Raw genomic sequence first — 21,801 nt, forward strand, 5'->3', positions numbered from 1 at the left:
CTACGTGACTTATCACTAGTGATTTTGATCACCTGATCAAAGTTTCTCCAGGAGAAAGCTTCTGTTTTACCCCTCCTCTCCATGTTATACTTTATGCTCTACCAAAGGAAGTCACTATGCACAGCCCATGTACTGGTTAAGGTACTCCAGAAAAACAAAACAAGTATACAATGGAGATTCATTATGAGGAATTAATTCACCTTATTATGGAGGGTGAAACATCTCAAGAGCTACCCTCTATAAGCTGGAGACCCATGAAAATCAATTGTGTAGTTCAGTCCACATTCAAAGGCCTGAGACCAGAGGAATCAATGGTGTAAATGCTAGTCTAAGGGCCAGAGAAGATGCACTAAGATGTCCCAGTTCAGTGATGCAGGGAAAAGGGTGAATCCCTCCATCTCTATCTGTTCTATTCAGGTCCTCATTGGATAGGATAATGCCCACCCACATTGTGAAGGGAAATTTACTTTACCAAATCCACCAATTCAAATGTTAATCTCATCTAGAAACACCCTCACAGATGTGTTCAGAAATAAAGTTAAATCTGTACACCACATGGCCTGTCAAGTTGAGATATAAAATTTAATCATTTATTTATATCAGTATGAATCATAGATATTTATTTATTTGTTTATTTTATATACTGAGTTATAATCTGATCCTATTTATTTTGTTGTTCAAAGATTTCATCTTTGGTCAATGGAAGATCATTCATTTGGCTCCTAATGCCCCTTTGATATGTCCCCATCATTTTGGGTTTTATGTTTTTTGCTGCTGCTGTTGTTGTTGTTGTTTTTGAGCACACTTACATTCTGGCACTACAAGGTACTCTGATCTCATCTTGTATTTTCCCTCTCCCATTCGTAATATCAGCTACTTCTCCAAGGATCCTGTTTCTTTTATTGAGGATGGAATTAAAAATTAAGATCCTGGGGTTATGTGTACTCATTATTAGTGGAGTATTGTTTCCTTTTGACACTTTCTTATTGGTACAGCAAAGAAATGTAAGTGTGCATACTATATATATATATATAGTCATCATCTGCATTTATTTTACAAAACCGTGAGTTCTTACTGATGCCTTCAACTCTAACATGCCACTATATGGGTTATTCTAGTCTCTTTCCTTGCTTACCTATAACTTCCCCCTCTAACAGTAAGAAAATTGGCTCCTACTATTTGCCATCCATTCACTTACTTACTTATCTCACTCCAGCATACACATATGACAATATCTGAGTGTCAACCTTTACTCCCATGACAAATAACTTTACGAACAAGTATACTGCTTATGCCCAGCACCTCTTTCCTTTATTCTTACAGAGTCTACTCATTTCTAGTAACTTTGGTCATCACCTTCCCCCACCTTCTCCTTTAGTGAGGGTATTTAATACATTTGTAATGTATTTAGATGATCTTCTCACAGTTTGCTTTGTTTCCTGGGATCCTTCACCTCTGAAATGGCCTTTTTAAATTGCATGCAGTAAGGTTCATTCTTTGTGTTGTAAAGTTCTATGGGTTTTGAAAAATACATAAGGTCAGTTACCGACCATTGCAGTATCATAAAAAATAGATTCCCTGCCTGCTATAGACTGAATGGTCATGTCTCCTCAAAGTTCATTTATTGAAATACTAACTCCCAACATGAAGGTATTAGGAAATGGGCCTTTGGTATGTTATTAGGGCATGATAGCAGAGGCCTCATCAATGGGGTTAGCACCCTTGTAAGAGTTCCCTGAGAATTCCCATGCCCCACACTCCGCCATGTGAGAATACAGTAAAAAGATGGCTGTTTATGGATATGTATAAGAAAGCACGTTCTCACCAAACACCAAATCTGCTGATGCCTTGAGCTTGGACTTCCCAGCCTCCCGAACTGGGAGTAATAATCTCTGTTCTCTATAGCCAGACTGTCTGTGGTATCCTGTTTTAGCAGCCTCAACAGACTAAGACAGAAACTCCTCTGTGTTTCACTTATTCAACCCTACACCACCTCCCTAAACCTGAGGAAACCCCTGATCTTTTTACTGTCCCTTTAATTTTTTTTCTTTTCCAGAACATCACGTAGTTAGAAACCTATAGTAGATAGATAGTCTTTTCACCCTAGCTTTTTTCACTTAACAGTGAACATTTAAAGTCCTTCTACATCATCGTGTGGCTTGATAGATCATTTCTTTTTATTGCTGATTGATGTGTAGATGTATGGATGAACCACCAATATTTTTTGATCCATTCCCCTACTGACAGCCATCTTGGTTGCTTCCATTTTTTGGCAATTATGCGTGAAGCAGTAATAAACATGTTTATGCAGGTTTTCATGTGGCATAATTTTTCAAGTCAATCAGGTAAATATCTAGAAGCACAACTGCTAATTGTATGATGAACTTATCTTTAGCTTTTAAGAAACTAACAAAGTGTCCTCCAGAGTGGCTGTGCCATTTTTCATTCTCGTCAGTAATGAGTGAAAGATCCCATTGCTCCACATCTTAGAATTTGGTGTTGTGTTTTGAATTTTAGCAATTCTAATAGATGTATATTAAAATCTATTTTTTTTAATTTTCAGTTTTCTAAAACATGATGATGGACATATTTCAAACCCTTGTCATCTGTAGATCTTCTTTTATGAGGTATCTGTTCAGATATTTTGCCCCTTTTCTTATATTCTTATTGTCGAGTTTTAAAAGGATTTTTTTTTAATATTCTGGATTACATTCCTTTATCACATGTCTGTCTGGCAAAAATTTTTCCTAGTCTGTCTTTTCTTTTTCTCAATATCATTCACAGAGCAGAAGTTTTTGATAAAGTTTTAATAAAGTCTAATTTATCAAATTTTCTTTAATGGATCATGCTTTCTGTGTTGTATCTAAAAGCTCATCAACAAACAGAAAGCCACCTACATTTTCTGTTATATTTCCTCCTTGAATTTTTATAGATTTTCATTTTACATTTAGGTCAGTGATCCATTTAAAGTTAACTTTTAAAACAATGTAAGCTTTGTTTCTAGATTGTGTGTGTGTGTGTGTGTGTGTGTGTGTGTGTGTGTCTAAGTGTTCCTACACCATTTGTTGAAAAGTTTATCCTTTCTTCACCTAATTATTTTTGTTATTTTGTCAAAGATTCATTGACTATATCTGTGTAGATCTATTCCTGGGCACTGCATTCTATTCCATTAATCACTGTCTATTATTTTACCAATATCATGTTGTATTGACTATTGTAACTTTCAGTCTTGAACTTGGATAATATGAATCATCCAACTTTGTCCTTCTCCTTCAGTACTGTGTTGGCTATTTTTTGATTCTTTGATTTTTGAAATAATCTGTAAAAATTAGTTTGTGGATATCCATAAAATAGCTAGCTGGAATTTTAATTGGGTACTACTTTGAATCTATAGCTCAAGTTAGTTAAATTGACAACAATTTGAATCTTCCAAACCATGAATACAGAATATCATTCAATTTATTTAGATTTTCTTGATTTATTTCACCAAAGTTTGTAGGTTTTCTCATATAGACCTGGATATATATTGTTACATTTATAACTAAGCATTTCACATATTTTGGAGTTATTAAAATATATTTTCATATTAACTTTAAATTCTATTTGTTCCTTAATGGGAAAATAATTAACTTCTGTATATTAAATTTGTATCCTGAGAACTTGATATATTTCCTATTAGTTTCCAAAGACTTTCAGCCAATTCCTGGGAATTTTCTATATAGACAACCATGCATTCTGTGAATGAAAAGAAACTGTATCTTCCTTCCCAAACTGTATCCTTTTTATTTACTTTTCTTGTTTCATTGCACTAGATAGATGATGTTGAATAAGTGTAGTGAGTGGGGACATCCTTAATCTGTTCCTGATCTTAGGTGGAAAACATCTGATTTTTTATAATTAACTATGATGTTAATTGTAGGATTTTTTGTAGATGTTCTTTATCAGGTTGAAAAAGTTTCCCTCTAATTCTAATTTGCTGAGAATTTTTATCATGAATGGTGTTGGATTTTATCAAATTTTTTTCCTGCATTTGTTAATATGATCATATGATTTTCCCTCTTTATCTTGGTGATTTGTTTGTTTATATCAATTTATTTTTGAGTGCTTAGTCATATGTGCAGATTTAGAATAAATATCACTTTGTCATAGTGTATAACTTTGTTATAAATTGTTGGATATGATTTGATGATATTTTATTGAGATCTATGTTTGCAAGAGATATTGGTCTGTAGCTTTCCTTTCTTGCAGTGTCTTATCTGCTTTTGTTATTAGAGTAATGATGGTCTATATAATGAATTAGAAAAAAATTTCCTCTGTTTCTATTATATGGAAGAGACTGTGGACAGTCGATTTAATTTCTTCCATAAATGTTTGGTAGATCACCAGTGAAACCAACTGGGCCTAGAGGTTTCTATTTCAGAAGATTATTAATTATTGCTTGAATTCCTCATATGTATATAAGCCTATTCAGATTACCATTTCTTCTTGGGTGAGTTTTGTCGTTTTTGTCTTTCAAGGTCAATTTCATCTATGTAATCTAATTCATGAGTGTAGAGTTGTTTATAATATTCCTTATTATCCTTTTAATATTCATGGAATTTATAGTAATAACTTTTCTTTCATATTGATATTAGTAATTGTATCTTCTCTCTTTTTTCCTTGGATAGGCTCAAGGTTTATCAATTTTATTGATTTTTCAAAGAATCAGTTTCGGTTTCTTTATTGATTACTTGTTTTCAGTTTTAATGATTTCTGTTCTAATATTATTTTCTTGTTTTACACTTGAATTGCTTTTCCTATTCTAATTATTAAAGTGGACACTTAGATTATGAAATATAATTCTATATTCTTTTCCATATATGCATTTAATTCTATGTATTTAAACCTAAATACTGTTTTCCTACATTCCACAAATTATGATTAGTTGTTTTTTCATTTCCATACTTTTCAAAATATTTATTTTTATCTATTTTATTTTTATTTATACTTTTAATAATATTTTAAAATTTATCTGTGACTTCTTAAACCCATGTTACTACTTATTGTTTAATATCCAAGTATTTTAGAATTTTATAGCTATCTTTCTACAATTTGTTTCTGATTTAATGCCATTGTTGTCTGAGAACATATTTTACATGTTTTCTATTTATTTTTTATTTGGTAAGTTGTTTTCTATGGCCTGGAATGTGGTCTATCTTGGTGAATTTTCCGTCTGAGCTTGAATACAATGTGTATTCTGCTGTTGAAGGATGGATTAATCTATAAATGTCAATTAGATCTGATTAATGTTGCTATTGAGTTAAACCACTTTTCATTTTTCTGCCTGCAAAATCTGTTGTTGAAAGAAAGGTATTGAAGTCTCCAAGTATAACTACCAATTTACCTGTTTCTTCTTGCAGTTCTACCTGGGATGTTTCCCCCCCTCCTAAATTTTGATGCTCTCTTTCTTAGGATATCTACATTAAGTATTGTTGTGTCATCCTGAAGAAATGACCTTTTTATCATTGTATAATGCCTTTCTTTATCTCTGTCTCCTTATTCTGATATTTGCCTTATTTCAAACTACAATAGCTACTCCCCCTTTCTTTTATTGGTGTGAGCATAGAATATCTTTCTCCATTCTCTTTGTGACTCTATAATTAAAATGACTTTCTTGAAAATAACATATAATTGGGTCTTTTTTATTTTTTTTAATCTTTTTATTATGATGTTATTTACCATACAGTACATCATTAGTTTTTGATGTAGTGCTCCGTGATTCCTTGAGTTGGGTCTTTTTTTTTAGTACACCTTGAAAATCTTTGTGTTTTATTATCGTATTTATACTGCTTACATTAATATCATTATTTATATATCTGATTTAATATCTACCGTGTATGTAAGGGTATTTTTTTTTAATTTATGCAGTTACTCTTTTTTCCCTTATCTTGCTCTCTTTTTCTGTCTTTCTAATTTGAGCAGTTTATAGATTTCCATTTTTTATCTTCTCTTAACAGATTGATTACTCTTCTTTTTAACTTTCTTTTTATAGTTTCCCTACAGTTTGCAATATACATTTACAGCAACTTGAATTTTACTCTTAAAAAACAGTATGCTGCTTCTCAAGTATAACAAAGTACAATTGACCCTTGAACAATGCAAGGGTTAGAGGCACCAATTCCTGTGCAGTTGAAAATTTACATAAGACTTTGACTCCCCCCAAATTTAACTTACTAATAGCCTACTGTTGACCAGAATCCTTACCAATAGCAAACAGTAGATAACATATATTTTGTATGTTATATGTATTATACATGTATTATATCCTTTATTCTTACAATAAAGTAAGCTAGAGAAAGAAAAGTTTATTTAAAAAATTACAAGAGGGCTCCCTGCTCTGCTGGGAGCCTGTTTCTTCCTCTCCCACTCCCCCTGCTTGTGTTCCTTCTCTCACTGGCTGTCTCTCTCACTGTCAAATAAATAAAATAAAAATCTTTAAAAAATAAAATAAAAAATAAAAAATTACAAGGAAGAGAAAATTCATTTACAACACTACTGGAATTAATGATACTATAAGTTTATATCATGTGTTTGCACGATTAGTCATCTGTTAGTTCCTACAGTAATATTGACTTATATGATATAAAACACTGTCGATGTTTACATATTACCAACACTAAACATCAAAAAAGAAAATACAATGTGAAAAAGAAATTTGTATGTATTGGGGCGCCTGGGTGGCACAGCGGTTAAGCGTCTGCCTTCGGCTCAGGGCGTGATCCCGGCGTTATGGGATCGAGCCCCACATCGGGCTCTTCTGCTATGAGCCTGCTTCTTCCTCTCCCACTCCCCCTGCTTGTGTTCCCTCTCTCGCTGGCTGTCTCTCTCTCTGTCAAATAAATAAATAAAATCTTAAAAAAAAAAAAGAAAAAAAGAAACAAATTTTCTCCCTTTGATGAGAACTCATATATCATATAGTAGTGTTAACTAAAGTCATCATGTTGTAAATTGCTTCCCTAGTACTTATCTGCCTTACAACTGTAAATCTATACCTTTTGACCACGTTCCTCCAATTCCCCCTCCCCTAAACCTCTGCATCTGGTAACCACATGCTACATGTCTGATCTCTTTTTGTATGAGTTGTTTTAATTCCACATATAACTGGGATTGTATAGGATTTGTCTTTCTCTGTTGCTGGGTTTGGCCACCAAACCCTAAGGAGGTGAATGAAAAGATCGCTCCAGACACTTAAATAGGAGAAAGGAGAAGGTGAGGGGCCCAGTCACCTAGTGGCTAAAGGTCCCAAGCCAGATTTAGTCTCCACTTTTATCGCAAGTCTTATCAATATATCAAGTAAGAGCAGAAAAATAGAATGGAATGTTAGGCTTTAATAATCAAGACATAGACAAATGGGGCAAGGCATGATTGAAGCAAGCAGTGTTTGGGTCGTTTGTGCAGTCTAAGGGTATGATGAATATGACCATTAAGGTGAGAGTGTTTCTCATCTAAGTTAAACATTTACTCCCCAGGCAAGAGCACTGAGCCACAGTAAGGATCTGGCTGCTTACAGCTCAGAAACTTTATTTATTTTATTTTTTAAAATATGAAGATAGGAAATTTATATTTTGTTTTTTTGCATTTTGTATTTTCCAAAAATTTTTAACATTCCATGTGTTGCTTTTGCATTTAGAAGAAAACTTTACTTTAAAAAGCAAGCAAAGAAAGTAAACACATTCCCATTGGTTCAGTTCCTTTGAGGATGAAATAAAAGCTTTCCCATGGTTGACTGTAATTTCCATACAATTTATACTAAAGACTTAAATAATGAAAACAACAAAACATAGAAAGGATCAAAAGTCAAATGGACACTTCTACGAAGAATCTCAGGACACACCTTGTGTTACAGACAATTTAAAGCTCAGAGACTTTAAAGGAGACCCAGCATTCCAGGCACCCCTCTTTTGCTTTTCAATTGGTCTCACCTCAGGAGACATATTTCACTTAAATCTTATCTATCCAGGCACTATGAAGCCCCACACTCTGTCAGACTTATTTCAATTTGCATAATACCTTCAAGGTCTATCCATGTTGTCACAAATGGTAGGATTTCCTCATATTTTATGGCTGAATACTATTCCATTGTATAAATATGCCACAATTTTCTCCATTCATCTGTCAGTGGAGAATTAGGTTGTGTCCCTGTCTTGACTATGGTAAATAATGCTGCTCTACATATAAAGGTGCTGATTTTTTTGAGTTAGTGTTCTCATCACATTTGGATATATTGTAAGAAATGGAATTGCTGGATCAATGATAGTTCCATTTTTAATTTTTTGAGAATATTTCATCCTATCTTCCATAGTGTTTGTACTAATTTGAAAAATGACAAGGCAAGAAACAACAAATGTTGGAGAGGATGTGGAGAAAGAGGAACGCTTTTACACTGTTGGTGGGAATGCAAGTTGGTACAGCCACTTTGGGAAACAGTGTGGAAGTTCCTCAAAAAAGTTAAAAATAGGGCTACCCTATGATCCAGCAATTGCACTACTGAGTATTTACCTCAAAGATACAGATGTAGTGAAAAGAACGGCCATATGCACCCCAATGTTCATAGCAGCAAAGTCCACAATAGCCAACCTGTAGAAGGAGCCAAGATGCCCTTCAACATACAAATGGATAAAGAAGATGTGGTCCATATATACAATGGAATGTTTCTCAGCCACCAGAAGGGATGATTACCCAACATTTGCATCAACATGGATGGAACTGGAAGAGATTATGCTAAGTGAACTAAGTAAAGCAGAGAAAGACAATTATCATATGGTTTCACTTAATTGTGGAACATAAGGAATAGAAGGGAGATCATTAGGAGAAGGAAGGGAAAAATGAAGTTGGGGGGGAACAGAAGGGGAGATGAACCATGAGAGACTATGGACTCCAGGAAACAAACTGAAGGTTTTAGAGGGGAGAGGGGTGGGGAGATCTGCTAACCTGGTGTTGGGTATCAAGGAGGGCACGTATAGCATGGAGCCCTTTTTCTCCATATCCATGCCAGCATTTGTTACTCTTGTCTTTTTGGTGACGGCCATTATAACAGGTGTGAAGAGATATCTCATTGGGAATTTTATTTGCATTTCCCTAATGACTAGTGATATTGAGCATTTTTCATGTAGCTGCTGACATTTTATATATCTTCTTTGAAAAAAAGATCTATTCAGGTCCTTTGACCATTTCTTAAAATGGGTTATTTTGGGTTTTTTTTTTTGTGTGTGTGTGTTTTTTTTTGCTACTGAATTGTTCTTTATATATTGTGGATATTAATCCTTTATCAGATATACAGTTTGCAAATATTTTTTTCCCATTCCATAGGTCATCTTTTCAATTTTTCGATGGTTTCTTTGTTGTGCAGAAGCTTTTTAGTTTGTTGTAGTCCCATTTGTTTATTTTTTATTTTGTTGCTTGTACCTTAAGTGTGATATCCAAAAAATCACTAACAAGGCCCATGTCAAGGAACTTTGTTCCTATTTTTTTTCTAGGAGTTTTACAGTTTCACGTTTTATATTTAAGTCTTCAGTTTATTTTGAGTTGATTTTTTGAGTGAAATAAGGTAGGTATTCAGTTTCATTCCTTTTTACATGTGAATATCCAATTATCCCAGCACCATTTACTGATGAGACAGTCTTTTCTCCACTGAGTGTTCTTGATTCCCTTATCAAATATTAGATGACCATATATGCTTGGGTTTATTTCTGGGCTCTTATTCTGTTTTATTGGTCTATTCGTTTGCTTTTATGTGAGTGCCATACTGCTTTGATGACTATAGGTTTGTAGTGAAACTTGAAATCAGTGAGTGTGATGCCTCCTGTTTTATTATTCTTTCTCAGGATTTTGTTAGCTATTTGGGGTCTTTTGTTCCATATAAATTTCAGGTTTCTTTTTCTATTTCTGTAAAAAATGCCATTGGAATCTTGATAGGGATTGCCTTGAATATATAAATGGTTATGGTAGTATTGACATTTTAGCATTCTAAATTTTCCAATCCATAATCATAGAATACTTTTCCATTTATTTGTGTTTTCTTTGGTTTTTTTCATCAGTGTTGTAGTATTCAGAGTACAAATCTTTCCCTTCCTTGGTTAAATTAATTTCTAAGTATTATATTGGTTTTTACAATATTGTAAATTGTATTACTATCTTTGTTTTTCAGGAAATTCATTGTTAGTGTATAGAAATGCTACTGATTTTTTGTTTATTTTGTATACTGCAACTTAACAAATCATTGATGAGATCTAATAGTTTTTTGGTTGGGTTTTTAGGATTTTCTCTATAAAAAATAATACCATCTGCAAATAAAGACAATTTTACTTCATACTTTCCAATTGTCTTACCTTTTATTTCTTTTTCTTGCTTGATTACTCTAGCTAAGACTTCTGGTATTACCTAGAATAGAAGTGGTTAGACGGACCGCCTCATCTTGTTCCCAGTCTTAAAGGAAATGCTTCCAAACTTTCACTCTTGAGTATGTAAGATGTTAGCTGTGGGCTTGTCATATATGACCTTTATTATGTTGAGGTATATTCTTTCTATGCCAAATCATTAAAGAGTTTTTATCATGAACTGCGGTTGAGTTTTATCAAAATTTTTTTCTTCATCTATTGAGATGATTATATGATTCTTTGCTTTTATTATATTAAGGTGATATATGACATTGATTGATTTGTGTATGTGGAACCACCCCTTTGCACCCCAGAGATAAATCACATTTGATCATGATGAATGATCCTTTTAATGTACTGCTGAAGTCGGTTTGCTAATATTTTATTGAAAAATTTTGTCTCTATATCCACCATGGATATCAGCCTGTGGTTTTCTTATCTATTAGTGTCCTTATCTGCTTTTGGTATAAGGACAGATGTATTTGTAATAACAGATTACGGTTGTTATGGTTATTTTTCTTTTTTTTTTCACTTTTAAGCTAGAATTGTACGTGAATTATGGACCACCATTACCAAATTACAGAATCCAATTTTGACCATGTGTTTACCATTACAGCAAGTTTAATGCTGGTTTTATAATTTTATGACTTTTATTAGTGTCTTCTTACTTCCACTGAAAGAACTCCCTTTAACGTTTCTTGTAAGGCACATCTAGTTGTAAATGAACTCCTTCAGCTTTTGTTGTGTTTGTTTGGGACAGTCTTTATAACTCATTTCTGAAGGAAAAATTTCCTAGATACAGAATTCTTGGTTGGCAGTTTTTTTTCTTTCAATAATATGAATATATCATTCCATTTCTGTTAAAAATCTGCCAACAGTTTTGTCTAATGGGGGTTCCCTTCTATGTAACTTCTCTCTTTTCTCTTACTGCTTCAATTTTTTTTTTCTTCGCCTTTGCCTTTTGGCAATTTAATTATATATGTCTTGGTGTAGCCCTAGTCAGCTTCAACATTTTTGGGGTTCCTTTTGGCTTTATGGATCTGAATGTCTATTTCTTTCCCCAAGTTTGGTAAATTTTCAACCATTATTGCTTTAAATATATTTTTGTTCCTTTTTCTTTTCTGCTTCTGGAATTCCCATAATGCAAATATCATTCTTTTTTATTGTGTTCTATGAGTCTCTTAGGCTTTATTCACTCTTTTCCTCCCCCCCCCCCTTTTTGTTCCTCTGACTGTACTATTTCTAATGTCCTATCATCCAGGTCACTGATTCTTTCTTTTGCATGGTCAATTCTGCTTTCGAAGAATTGAATTCTTCAGTTCACTTATTGTGTTTTTTACCTCTAAGATCTCTGTTAGTTTGTCTTAATGGTTTCTATTGCTTTGTATATCTTCTTGTTTTATTCATGCAATGTTTTCTTAATTTCATTTAGTTTTCTGTGTGTTCTTATATTTCATTACACTACTTTAAGAGGATTATTCTGAATTGTTTGTCTGACAGTTCATGGATCTCCACTTCTCCCCCCCCCAATTCTTTATGATCAATTATTACAGCTGTATTAGTGTCCTTTGATGATGTCACACTTACCTGGTTTTTCATAATCCTTGATTTCTTACATTGGCATCCACACATTTAAATTAATCATATTCCTCTTCCAGACTTTATAGGTTTGTTTTGGCAGAGAGAGATCTGCAACAATCAGCTCAGTTTGGGTTTCTGGAGGTGTCTCTTGGTAATATTTTGGGTAAGAATATTTTGGGGAGAGGCAACTGTTCAAACTGTGAGGCTGGGAAAGGGTGGGGGATTGTTCCAGTGCCTGAGAACGGTTAGATAAGACTACTGACTTCATTCCCTACCCAAATGAAGCTGTACAGTGGGCTCTACACTTGCCTGGATTCTCTGGTCAGGCTTACCAGATGGTAGGACTGGGGCTATAAGACTGGGCACTATATTCATTTGTAGGTGAAATATGAATTAGTTTCCTTGCCCTGGGAGGGCACCAAGACAGGATTCAGAGCCTGCATGACTCACTGGGGATCCAAACTGGATGAGTGTGCACTAAATTTCCTGGTTAAGTGAGGTCATTGGTTTTACTTTGCAGATGAGGGAAGCCATAGCCACAGAGAGGCTTTACTCTGTGTTCAAGTGCCACTGTACCTAAGGCTATTGAATGAGCTTTACATTTCCCCGTTTGCTCTGGTTAGATTCTCTGGTCAGACAGGCTGAAAGCTGTATGGAGTGATGAGCATAACTATGAATTAGAATCTTTGTTTGAGCACAGGAGAAACAGCTCTAAAACTTGCAAAATTCTTTGTTTGTTGTAGTAATTCAATTTGCATGTCAAGTTCCCTTGCAAAACAAGGCCACTGCCTTTGCCCTGCAAGCTATGAGTTCTGCCTGTCTTTCTCTTGGCTTGAGCTCCACTGGGAAGCACAGCTTTCAGGTGTTTTTATCTGCCTTTCTGGTCAGTGGGACAAGAGCCATAGAGAGTGGGGCTATGCCCCAATACCCTTGCCTGGGCAGGAAGGGGAGGAGCCATTCCAGGCAACTCTCAGTTTCCCAAACAAGCTTTCTCCCTTATTCTTGAAGGATATTTTTACTGGAGATAATATTGTGGTTTGATAATCCATTTCTTTCAAAACTTGGAATATGTCATTCTACGTTCTTCTGGCTACTATGGTTTCAGAAGTGAAATCTACTATCATCCTAATTGTTTTTTGTTTGTTTGTTTGTTTTTTATCTCCCTATAGTAGAGTCCTTTCTCTCTTTCTGCTTTCACTTTCTTTGCCTTTAATTTGATGATATACATGTTTTCACTTTGATATAGTTGGTGATATATTTTGTAAGGGATTTCTTCGACTTTATCCTGTTTGGGATTCACTCACATACTTGAATCTATATGGATTTATATTTTATAAATTTGGGCAGTTTTCAGCCATTAGTTCTTCAAATACTTTTTTTTTTAATTCCAACTAGGTTTTCCTTTCCTTCTGGGATTGCCATGACAAAAATGTTAGGTTTTTTTTTTTTTTTTTTTGCTCCAAGCCCACAGATCCCTAAGGCCCTGCTCATTTTTTTTCAGTCTGCTTTCTCTTTCTTTTTCAGCTTTTGTAACTTTTAGCATGCTATCTTCATATTTGTTAATGATTTCTGTTGTCCAAATGTCTTCTGTCTTGCTAATTTGTCCCTTACCAGGTGATATGGCTAAAGTGAACATGCTTTCCTTGAAGCTTTTTATAATTTGTGCTCATTGGTGTTCTTGGTTGCTGATTTCTCCATTAGCCTGTCTGAGACACATGAGTCAATAAGATAACTCAGATTTCATTGTCATTCTTTTTTTGGGTCCTAAGCTTCCTAGCCATTGTACATTTTTCTCTCCATGTTTTATGTAGCCAAGAAACTTGTGCTCAGCCTATTTTAATTACCCTTTGCCTAAACTTGTAAAAATGAATAGGCAATTTTTCTCAGTTTCCTTATATACAAAAAGAAGATAATGAAATGTAACTCGGAAGTCTTAATGATGGTGATGGAAAGGAGTGGTATCAAGGAAAGTTTCATTGAAAAAAGTAGCCTTTAAAATGACACCTGGAGTAAGTAGCAGTTATGTATGTAAATTAGTGAATGAGTTCCAGGTGGAGGCACCTTAGGTTTAAGGATTCTGAACAGGAAGAAGCACAGGGCAATGGCTATCTGAAAGAAGTTTAGAGAAGTTGGAACCAAGTGGTCTTGGAACAAAGGAACCTGGGGTTGCACAAATGAGCCATAGAGATAAGGCCTATGTCAGTGGAGGTCCTACTGTTATAACACCTCTCAATATATTACATAGCCTCTGTGTAATATAGTCTCAATTTATAAAGAGCATCTACCCCTGAAGGGATGATCCCATTACCTACTTTCATTGCCATGGATTCCACTGTGAAAACACTGGTTGTAATCTCATGAATTTGAGACATCAGGCATCCCTAACAAAGCACATTTAGAAGTAGAACAACATCTCAGAGCAATTCACAAGGCCAAACAACCAATCATTGAAAACATTGTTGATCCATGTCTGACTATAAATAAAAAACAAACACTTAAAAAGCTTGCCCACCTTTCTAATACTCCCAACATTTAGTTAATTACTGTGACTGAAATTTCATTTAAGTGCTTTCCAAAGGAAAAAATATATATATACAAACAATGTTTTATTCATTTTTTCTGCTTTTGTAACTTGCTAGAGGATTTAGGGAAATCTGTTTAAACTCCATGTTCTTACCCATAAAATAGAAATAATATTAGTACCTACCTTAAAAGTTGTCATGAGGATTAAATGAGTTAATATATGTAAACAACCTAGAAGCAGACTGGATACACAGTAAATGCTATAAAAGTGTTATCTATTGTCATTAACATCCATCAGTTTGAATTCATTCTTTTTTTTTTTTTCCTGAGAAAAAGCTGGATTTATTGGCTTATGAAACTTAAAAAAAGTTGGGGTATAATAGTTCCAGTCCATCTGAATCCAGAAACTTCCATAATATTTGAAGTTGGTTTCTTCTTTTGTGTTGATGTCATTCCTTTTTTTTTTAATAATTTTTATTTTGTTATATTAATCACCATACAGTACATCCCCAGTTTTTGATGCAATGTTCCATGATTCATTATTTGCATATAACACCCAGTGCACCATGCAATATGTGCCCTCCTTAATACCCATCACCAGCCTATCCCAATCCCCCACTCCCCTCCCCTCTGAAGCCCTCAGTTTGTTTTCCAGAGTCCACAGTCTCTCATGGTTCGTTCTGATTTTATTCTCCATATTTCTTTTAGCTTAGCTTAATGGAATTTAGGGAATATGAATTTTGATAATAAGGGATATGAGTTTTGATAAAATCCTAAGAATATCTGTATTTTGGAGCATGTTAGGTAACACTAAGCCAGGAAGGCTTAAGTAGGAGCATTAGAGAACTACATAAATTATTCACATTATGCAGAAAACATGCAATGAGGTGCAGGAGTAAAGATGGCCCACTTTCAAAGACAAATTGTGTTCATTTGAATAGTTTATAGAGGCCATTCTGAATCCAATAATGGACTTAGATCCTTCTTTGTTTCCTTTAACCCCATCACTATCGATTTTTCTGAGTAGGATGTGGAACTCAAATGAGCAGAATTATTATCTTCCTTTTGTATGTTATCAGAGTAGTTGGATATTCAACCATAAAAAAGGAATGAAGAACTGTTTCACACAACACAGATGAACCCAGAACACATTTTGCTGGTGAAAAAAGTCAGACACAAAGGTCACATATTGTATCATTCCACTTATATGCAATAACCAGAAAAGATAAATCCATGGAGACAAAATGCATATAGATATTTGTGAGGGGCTGGGGGAAAAGAAGAATGGGGACAGATTGCCTAATGTATAATGATACTACTGTGGAATGATGGAAATGTTTTGAAACTAGATAGAGGCAGTGGTAGCACAAAACTGAATATACTAAATGTCACTGAATTGTTTACTTTAAAATAGTTAATTTGTAAATTTGTTTTTTAAATTTCACATCAATAAATTATTTTTTTCAGTAAATAGCTGATAATCATTTGCAACATTTTCTATGGAAAAGAATAAAGTAAGTTATACATAATTAAAAGACACTAGAGTTTTAGAACAAAACAATCATGAAACCGAAAGTGCTTGCTATAGAAGAGATAAGATAGAGTGTTCCTGACAGAAGTGACCATGGCAACACAATCATTTTTTAGGAATGGCATAATTTTGTTCCACATAATAATTTTGTGGGAACTGTCATAGAGCAGATCTGCAAATCCCATTACTGCACATTCAAAGTCATTTAGAAATGTCAACATAACATATTCATGGTTATTTGACTTTGATTCTTTGGTTTCACTTATTTATTGAACAAAATCAGTAACTCAAGAAAAGAAGAGTTGAAGTAGTTTCTTTTATCCTGATTATTCTTAAGAAAGCTAGCTTTACTGCTGGACAACAGAGATCCTTATTCTCTCTGGATGCATCTTGATTATTTTTATCGTTCTGAGAGCATTTCACAGAATTGGTAAATTGAGTTCTCCTGTATAACACTATATTTATATATGTTTTTCAATGTTTACTTTACAATGGCTTAATTTTGAAATTTTTCTTTTATATTTGCTTTTAGAAAAAGTGTTTCTAAATAATGTAAAACTTGATCATTTAAAAAATGTATTTACATATTACTAGGTATAGGTCACTATTATAGATTACTATTGATAGATTACTAAAATGTATTTATATATGTACACACACATATAACTACAAGATGTTTTAAATAAAATGATAATGCAAGACAAGAAACATCAGACCTAAATAATTTTAAAAGTACAAAGGAATAACAACTCTTGTTTTCCTATTTTTTTAGCTATTATTTATATGATTAACAGTTCCTTATAAGAGCAAACTATTTTCTTAGAAAAATAAGCAATTATATCAAGATAATCACTAAAATAGCATAATGTAGTCACTTTTGTAATGCCATTCACTTTAATTCTGGACAAAAACCTCAGTTTTGGTTATTGTTTCTATTAAGACCCAACAATAACACCTTTCATTAAGTACCTCTTCGTTCCAAACATGGTGCTAGGTGGTAAATATACTAAGGTAAGCAAAATGGACATAGTCTCTGCCTTCAAAAAAATTAAAGTTTAATAGGGAAAATAGTAAATTAAACCATAGTAATAAAAGTGGCCAAGTGCTATAAGTACATGGCAGAAAGACTTCAGCTTTTCTGATGAAGAGAAAGAAAAAACCTTCTCATTATAAAGGGCATTTAAGCTGCCATCTAAAGGACTGTTGTGTGTTGAAATGTGTTTTCATCAAAATTAATAGGTTAAAATTCTAACCCTCTGACATCAGAATGTGACTTTATTGGAAATAGGGTCATTATAGATTTGGTGAGTTAAGATGAGGTCATACTAAAGTATGGCAGACCCCTAATCCAATTTGACTGGATGTCCTTATAAAAAAGGACACACACACACACACACACACACACACACACACACACACAAGAAGAATACCATGTGAAGATTACAAATATGCTGTCAAGGAACTATCAGGCACCAGGAGAGAATCCCAGAACAGATTTTTCCTTAATGCCTTCATGGGATGCATGGTCCTACTGACACCTTGATCTCAGACTTCTAGCCTCCAGACCCGCAAGCTAATAGACTTCTGTTGTTTATGCCACTCAATTTGTGTTACGTTGTTATGGCAGCTCGAACAAATAAATACAAAGATGATGAAGAATTTTAAGTTGAAACAGTTAGGAAGAATAGGAGCTACTGGGCACTGAGAACTAAGACTCTCATTCAGCTTATGATTAGGTAAGGATACCACTATTAGAATGGCCAAAATGCTCGTGAAGATGTGGAGCAAAAGGTATTCACATTTATTACTGGTGAGAATACCAAATTGTATAGTCACTTTGGAAGAAATTTTAATGATTTCTTACAAAATTAAACATACTCTTGCCATATGAAATTGCAATAAACTTTCTTGGTATTTACTCAAATAATTTAAAAACTAGTGTTCAACCAAAAAGAAACTCAGGCTTGGGCACTTGGATGGCTCAGTGGGTTGAGCATCAGACTCTTGCTTTTGGCTCAAATCATGATCTCAAGGTTATGGAATTGAGCCCTGCCTCAGGCTCTGCAGCTAGCATGAATTTTGCTCCAGTTTCTCTCTCCCTCTACCTCTGCCCCTCCCGCTCATGCTCTCTCTCTCTCTCTCTAAAATAAATAAATAAATTTTTAAAAAAGTAAACTCATGGAAATTCTTACACTAAAAAAATATATATATTGTTGTATTTTCTGAATGGAATTCCCATTATAAAAATATGTTTCCTCCCTTCTCTCCATACTTGCTCATGTAAAAGGTAGTACCTGTTTCATGCCTAGAAGACTCTAAAGCTGGTTAGAGGTGCCTCTGACTGAAGATAGGTGGGATCTAGTGGATAAAGGGCAAAGATGGTTATAGAACTTTTGTGGACACAATGAACAGGATCAAGATTGGTATCCTCTTGAAGGAGAACATACATAAAAAGACTTTTTGCAGAGACGTGATCTCCCAAAAGATAGGGAATAACCTCAAAAGATGACATACTGTACATTTAAATTTTGAAAAGGGAAAGCTATGGGGACAGATTGATAGTTTACAGGGGTTGGGATTAGAAGAAGGATTGTCTACAAAGTGGCACTGGGGCATTTACTGATGAGATTGAACTATGCTGTATTTTTATCTTGGTAGTAGTGTACAATCATATCCATTTATCAAAACATAGAGAACTGTATTCTGGAAAGCTGATATTTTCATATTTAAACTGCAATTAATCTTAAAAATCAAAAAAAGAATATTCTTGAGTTCAAGATCCTTTTAAAATATATACATAATTCTACTTATTGCTAATAGGTAGTTAACTTTTAAAAATCCACATTTTGCTATTATTCTTCATACATTCACCCAAAACACAGTTATCTGCTTTATATTGTACTATTTGAAGGTATATATTTAAGAAGCATTTAAATCCATGCACTTGTACATCGACTTCAGTACATCAACTAGTTATGTTTATTTTGGGCTCTCTCTACATAAAATAACTCTAAGATGAATTGTGTTTATTTTTATGGTTGTAAGGTTTAATATAGTATCTACTTTTTAATATTTTTAATGACCTGAATTCCTAATGATGGGCATGTACTATTTTTTCAGCAGTTTTTTTTCAAAACAAAAAAACCCATATAAAACGGAGAGAGATGTTCATTTAACAACTGGAATGATACAGATATCAACTGGAATAGTTGTTTTAAAGTGATTCCTGTAATCACTCTCTTTTATGGCATGGTAATTACCTGAAAGACAACTGCGGTCTTCTCAGTTACAAATGGGCAAATGATGATGCCCTGTCAGACTAGTCGTCTCAATGTAGATTCAGCTCACAATGGACCAATGTGAAAATATCAAAGTTGTCATGTTTTCAAAAGTTGTAAGTCTGGTTGTTTCAGTAATTTGGCAAATAGCATTTTCTTCGATCTTTAGGGTCTTTAGAGGTTAGATGTCTAATCTTCATAAATATTGATGAACCAGAACAGATCATGCCCCTGGGGACCTTTACCCCAGGCTGACAGCTCTTATCTGCCCCTGTTCATTGCAGTTAAGTTCATCAGAATCATGTTCTAAACACATGTGAAACTTACAAATCAAACCCAAGAAGTAAAAATTCAAATGTAGTAGAAAGTATTTATTTTTATTTTCCAGTATGCTTCATTAAAAAAGGTACAGTTTTATTAGTAGTACATTAACGAACTCAAAGAACAAAGTGACAAGTTTTTTGTCACAGATATTAATTTACATTTTACAAACATCCACCAAAACAATTAAAAATGAAATAAATATATTTACATTTCATATTTCTGGTATTTTCATTGCATTTTTAATATGTATAAAATATATAACATTTATAATATTTAGTTTATCTTCAAAAGCAACTTCAAATGTGCAAATAAGTGAATTATGATTTTAAAGTATTAAGGAATAAGAATAAATCATAAAGAAGAGTTTTAGAGGTATGAATAAAGCAATTCTTTAAGAAGAGCTCATGAATACAGCACTATTAAGAATAGCAAAATGTTTGTTATTAATATCAGAACATGTACACTTACCTTAAAAAGTTAAGCACAAGATCACCCTTGTGCTTTTAAAGCTTCTCCACCTGCTGATTTCTAGCAGTAATTCTAAATAATTGTTAGGATTATTATTTTCCCACAATAACAAATCAAGCCTCTCTCAAACCCAGCATTCCATGTAAACAAAGTTTATGAGCAAGATTTGTCATTGAAAATGAAGGAAATGTCGATCTATAAACCAATGCACCCAAAGGAAAATTTCTCTGCTTACATGATTAATATGAACTTGATATTTATTTTTAAGTAATTACTTTTCCTCCTGTTTAATGACGGTTTTGTGAGCAAAGACTTTAAAACTCTAAGTTGGTACCTGCCTGAAAAATGGGCAAGAATGATTAGCTGGTTATTCCCTTTAAACTAGTGTTGGATGATAAATGTTGGGGTATACGTTACATTTATATTATCTTAAAGTATTTTTTAAATAAATATTTGTTGCAGTATAACAAATTAAAAATTCCCCCGCTTCTGCATACTTCAGCTTAAATTAATTGTTATTCTCTATCAGGCAAAATACATTATTATAGTAGTTAACAAATACTTCACCCTTCTCTGACCTAAGTACCTATAATATAATATTCCCTTTGAGCTTGCACTATGTACACTATAATGAACCCTTTAATGTGCATGCATATGTGTGTGCATATATACACACACACACATATGTATACATATATGTATAATGTGTAAACACACACACATATACACACATATCCCAAGGCACTGGAGGGGTTAACACATAATTAAGCATTCTGCTATTAAAATGTGCTCTTGTACAAACTAGGATTTCATGAATAAATCTCATGCACCTAAACATAAATTACACTAGAAATAGAGATTTATCTGAGTATTTTATTCATTTTTAAGCTTTCTCATTCAAATAGTCCAAGTTATAACAAATGACAGTGGTTAATCATTCCACTGTAATGGAAAATGTTAAATACTATTTGGTAACTGATGAACATCAGAATAATATTTTTCTAATAGATAGGTGCTTCACTAATGTTAAGTAGTAATTTAGGTACGTTAGTTTTTTTATCAATGGTATCAAAAATAAACACAATATAGTATTATCATAAATTTTAATTCAAGCTACAATTTACAGTGTAAATTTAAAGTATATTAAATATATGTACTTGAAATATATTCTTCTAATATAATTTGTTGGTAGCATTTTATTATATACATATGCACACATATATATGTGTGTGTGTGTGTTGTACAAGGAGATATATATCCATATATCTCATTGTGCACATTTTCCTTCATCATACACATAAGCACAGACTAGAAGATTTTTATGATATAACAAAAAGGATATTTAATTAAATTTTCTTCTTGTATATTTAAAATGAAGCTTTTACAAAATCTGACATTATTTATTAAAAATGATTACATAACACATATATAAGGTTTTAAAACTATTTTTTTTCCTTTTGGCTAACTAGCCCATTTCACAATGCCTGTAGACCAGATTATCACACTGTGGACACATAAATGTTGCCCCAATGTAGGGCACACCAAGATACAACTCTAGCTCATAGAAGAGATTCTATAATGAAGTGGCTACTACTGCTTCTGATCCTAAGGCAGATGGATGCCTCCCTTTGCTCTTCCCCCATAAGCTCAACAGATGCTTACTGAAACTTGGTTTTGGTGG

This window comes from Ursus americanus, chromosome 9 (genome assembly GCF_024610735.1).
Source record: "Ursus americanus isolate L20-20 chromosome 9, mUrsAme1.1.p, whole genome shotgun sequence".
Lineage (NCBI taxonomy): Eukaryota > Metazoa > Chordata > Mammalia > Carnivora > Ursidae > Ursus > Ursus americanus.